Genomic DNA, 5,505 nt, shown 5'->3' with positions numbered 1-5,505 from the left:
GAAACCCTGTCTCGAAAAACCAAAAAAAAAAAAAAAAAAAAAAGTCACAACCAACCAAACAAAAACTAGGTTTAGCTGGCTTCTTGACTTGGCTTGATCATCTATAAATAAATGAGATTAACCAGGTGTCTGTCCTCTACATTTACTAATCAGATTACACCCCTTAGACTGTTTACAAAGCCACTGAGAGGGCTCAGCAGGGTCTTAGTTTGGGTTTCATTGCTATGAAAGGATCCTGTGGCCAAGACAACTTTTTTTTTTTTAAGATTTACTTATTTTATGTATGTGAGTACACTGTCACTGTCTCCAGAAGAGGGCATCAGATCCCATTACAGATGGTTGTAAGCCACCATGTGGTTGCTGGGAATTGAACTCAGGACCTCTGGAAGAGCAGTCAGTGCTCTTAACGGCTGAGCCATCTCTCCAGCTCCCAAGACAACTCTTATAAAGGAAAACATTTAGTTAGGGCTGGCTTACAGTTTCAGAGGTTCAGTCCATTATCATCATGGCAGGAAGCATGGCAGCGTGCAGGCAGACACGGTGCTGGAGAAGCCTAGAGTTCTACATCTTGAAGGAGGCTGTGTCTCACAATGGGTATGGCTTGATCATATATGAACTCACAGCCCACCTCTACAGTGACAGACTTCCTCCAACAAGGCCACACCCACTCCAACAAGGCCACGCCTCCTAATCGTGCCACTCTTCCTTCTGGATGATGCGTTGCCAGCAAGCTTTTGGGGGCAGGTAACATCAGGGACCCCCCTTACCTCACTGCTTTCTCATTTGACTGTGCTGTCAGAGCATCTGATGTCCTGGTGGAGGCTACATCACAGAATAAGCATCTTTCCTGAAAACTTTCTATACTTTTCCCAAACTGTATTTTATTTTATTCTTGTAAGATGACGGATGGCTTTACCAGCAGCAAGCATGAATGGTAGAAATGGCACTGGCTGTCACAGGATGACAGTTTTATGATACCAGGTCTCCCAACAGGTAGTCTAGAGGGATGGGATAAGGGAGGCACATCTTCAGGCCCTGGGGGATGGGGGTAGCAGCAGTTTGGTGGCAGAAACCACCCCCACCTAGTTCATTTTTAAGTCCCCAAACTGAAGGAAGTTTCTGGTGGAATGCCAGGACTCTACTTGTAGCCAATCCTCTTTCAGGAACTTTAAAAAAAATAAAATAAAAGACTTGAAGGCAACTCCTGTGCCCTTTCTGATTGTATAGAACTAGAAGAGTCATAGGTCATGGGAGTAGGAATTAAAATGTCTCCTTTGAAATATTATAATAGCAATCTTAATTGGTACCAGAACCATGAACTTAGACCCAGTTAAACGCAATGCTTCTGCTTAAGAGAAAGGGGGGAGCTGTCTGATTGCAAGGACTGCATGATAAAAATAATCTCTGAGGCCGGGCAGTGGTGGCATACGCTTTTAATCCCAGCACTCGGGAGGCAGAGGCAGGCGGATTTCTGAGTTCGAGGTCAGCCTGGTCTACAAAGTGAGTTCCAGGACAGCCAAGGCTACACAGAGAAACCCTGTCTTCCCCCGCCCCTCCCCCCCAAAAAAAAACCACAAAAAAACAAAAATCAAAAATAATCTCTGAATGTTAGACAATCAACATCACAGTTACACCTACTCATTGTTGTTTAGGAGCCTGTATAGCCCAGGTTAGCCTCGAACTCACAGCAGTCCTCCAGTGTCAGCACCCTGAGTTCTGGGACTCCAAGTGTCAACTATCATATTCAGCCACAGCCTCATTAATAGAGATAGAGATTGCAGGTAATGCAAGCATAATTGAATTGATGCAGCTTCATCCTGACTATAATTTTCAGTTTTGGAGGCCACATTTGAAAAGAGATTTGAGCTAATTTAAGTACAACCAAATAAGAAACAACCATTAATGGATCAATTAGGCCACCATGTTACAATTTTCAATGTATTTTTTTTAGAAACATGTATATATAATTTAACCTGAAGAAGACTTTAAATGAATATTCGAGCTGCTATGTTACAGAGCAAAGAATGCTGTGGTGAGATTTATTCTAGCAGGAAGAAGTGAGGCAGTAAGGAAAAGTTAAGAGAGTAAGCAGAAATTCCACCTGTTTCCAGGAGGCCACGGGGCACCAGGGACCCCAGGTAAGACCCTGCCCTATGACCTCCATCTCCCCTTAAAGTACACCATAAACTGCACCCCATCCCCTGGGCTTCATATTCCTAACCACAACTCTACCTGCTTTCTCAGAGGCTACGCCAGCACCAGGAAGATCTCTGTTTTCCTAGAGATCATGCCAGTTCTATGGACCCCAGAGGCTACACCAGCATCCAAAATCCCAGAATTCTTGTAGGCTCCCAAAGACCCAGCAAAGACACTCTGCTGGAACTGAAGATGTGCCAATCACCAGAACCCAAGGCCATTCAGGCCAGACCAGAGAGGAAACAGAAACCAAGAGGGAAAAAATACCAATCACCTGCTCCCTCCTGCCATCTAACAAAGATAAACTCAGAAGTCAACATCTGAACCTAGAATAACCCCATAACAGATGAGTAGAGGCCAGCTAGCATGATCAACCACAGAGAGGACAGTAAAGCACAACCAGAGCCCAGCTATCCTACTACAGCAAGCCCCGGATATTCCAACACAGCTAAAGCACAAGAAAACGGCCTCAGTCCAATCTCACAAAGATGATAGAGGCCTTTAAAAAGAAAATGAAAACATTCCTTAAAGAAATACAGGGAAAAAAACAATCAAACAGGTGAAGGAAATAAATAAAACTGAAAATGGAAGTAGAAGCAATAAAGAAAACAGAAACTGAGAAAATCCTGGAGGTAGACAATCTAAGTAAGCTAACAGGAACTTCAGACACAGGCATCACCAACAGAAGCCAACAGATGAAAGAGAGAAGCTCAGGTGTAGACGATACGATAGAAGAAACTTTTACATTGGTCAAGGAAAATATTAAATCTAAAAAGCTCCTGAAACAAAAAAAGTCCAGGAAATCTGGGACATTGTGAATAGACCAAACCTAAGAATAATAGGAATAGATAAAGGAGATTTCCAACTCCAGGGCCCAGAAAACATCTTCAACAAAATCGTAGAAGAAAACTTCCTTAACCTAAAGAAAGAGATGCTTATAAATGTACAAGATGCCTATAGAACGCCAAATAGATTGAACCAGAAAAGAAAATCCTATCACATAATAATCAAAACACTAAATACACAGAGCAACAACAAAAGGAGATCAAGGGAATACAAACTGGAAAGGAAGAAGTCAAGTATCTGTATTGGCAGATGATATGATAGTATACATAAATTGTGGTCTTCCCTTCCCCCCAGGGGCTGTTGGCCCCCCAGCCTACAAGGACAAAGGGAGCAAGGGTTCCAATGGCCTGTGAGAACAATGAAAATGACTACCAGGATCAGCTTCAGAGAGATAGCTCAACTTTAATCATGGTAAATCAAGGATTGTATAGTTTTGGGGAAGGGGGTAAGGATATCTAGGGTGGGTACATAGCATTGGCTACAGTTTAGGGTACCTCATTTGCATAGAGAGGCATTCCAGGAATTCTGGGTGCCGGTAACAGGTTCTTACCAGGAGAAAGGAAGCTGAACCTATAACCTCATCCATGCTATGTGACATTCTGCAGGAAGGGGCGGGGGGGGGGGGGGGACAAGGTCAGAGAAGGAGACATCCTGCAGGTAAAGGGAGTCCTCCATTTTGGGGCGGAAGAGAACAACAATGAATCCGTCACTAAGATCAACAATGAATAAATGGGACCTCCTGAAACTGAAAAGCTTCTGTAAGGCAAAGGACATCATGTGGAGGGCAAAACAGCATCTTAGAGAATATGAAAAGATCAAAATTTCATCAAAAGCATTCTGCCAAAGATGTGGAGCAAGAGGAACACTCCTTTATTGTTAGTGGGAGTGAAAACTCGTTCAGACATTTTGTAAACCAACTTGGCAGTTTCTCATAAAATTGTGAATAGTTCTACCCCAAGACCCAGTTATAGCACTCCTGGGCTTAGACCCAAAGTACTCGCCAATAAAAGTTTAGACACCTGCTAAACTATATTCATAGCAGCTTTATTCATAGCAGCCAGAAACTGGCAACAACCTACTTGCCTCTCAACTGAAGAATGGATAAAGAAAATGTGGTACATTACTCAGCTACTAAAAAAAAATGACATCATGAAGTTTGCAGGCAAATGGATAGAACTAGAAAGGATTACTGTCAGTGAGGTAACCTAGACTCAGAAAGACAAGCATGGTATGTGCTCACTTATAAGTGGATATTAGCTGTAAAGCAAAGGCTAACCATGCTACAACCCCTAGACCCAAAGAAGCTAAGTAACAATGAGAGATCGAGGTGGGATGTGTGACTCTCACTGAGGAGAGCTAGAATAGACATCATAGGTGGACAGGGGAAGGGGGCTGGATGGGGGAGGGGTGCAGATGGGCACAGGAGGGATCAGGTGTGGGGTGGGCAGGGAGAGAGTACTGGGAAAGACAACTGGAATGGGGGTGAGATAAGCTAGAAACCTAAGGCAAGGGAGACTCCCTGGAGCCCCTGAGGGTGTCCCTAGCTAAGATTCCTATCAATGGAAGATATGGAGGCTGAACCAGCCATCTCTTGTAACCAGGCAAGAGTTCCAGTGGAGGGGTTGGTACACCAACCCAACCACAAAACCTTTGACCTATAATTTGTCCTGCCTAAATGATGTGCAGGTGTAAAGATGGAGCAGAAATTGAGTGAGTGGCCGACTAATGACTGGTCCAGCTTGAGACCTAGGCCATGAGAGGAAGCCCACCCCTCACTCTATCAATGATATTCTCCTATACTTGCAGTCAGGAGCCCAGCATAACTGTCATCAGAGAGGCTTCACCCAGCAACTGATGGAAACAGATGCAGAGACTCACAGGCAAACATTAGGTGGAGCTTGGGGAATCCTGCAGAAGAGGGGACAGGCAGAACTGTAGTAGCCAGATAGGTCAAGGGAATGACAAGAAAACCTACAAAACCAACTAACCTGGGCCCAAAGGGACTCACGGAGCCTGAACTGCCAACCAGGGAGCATGCATGGGACTGATCTAGGCCTTCTGCACATGTGTAACAACTGTGTAGCTTGGTCTTCACATGGAACTCCTAACAGCAGGATCGGGGGCTGACTCAGACTCTGTTGCCTTTGAGACCCTTTCCCCTACTGGGTGGCCTTGCCTCACCTCAACCAAAGAAGATGTTCCTAGTCTTACTGCAACTCTAAGCAAGGCTGGTTGATACCTATCGAAGGCCTCCCTTTTTTTTTTTTTTTTTAAGACAAGTGGGTGGGGGTAGAGGGAGGGGAGGACTGGGAGGAAAGGAGGGAGGGAAGACTGAGGTTGGGATGTAAATTGATTAATTAAAAATTAAAAACAAGCTGGGCGTGGTGGCGCACGCCTTTAATCCCAGCACTCGGGAGGCAGAGGCAGGCAGATTTCTGAGTTCGAGGCCAGCCTGGTCTACAG

This window comes from Mus caroli, chromosome 6 (assembly GCF_900094665.2).
Source record: "Mus caroli chromosome 6, CAROLI_EIJ_v1.1, whole genome shotgun sequence".
Taxonomy (NCBI): Eukaryota; Metazoa; Chordata; class Mammalia; order Rodentia; family Muridae; genus Mus; species Mus caroli.
Note: the sequence above shows the minus strand (reverse complement) of the source record.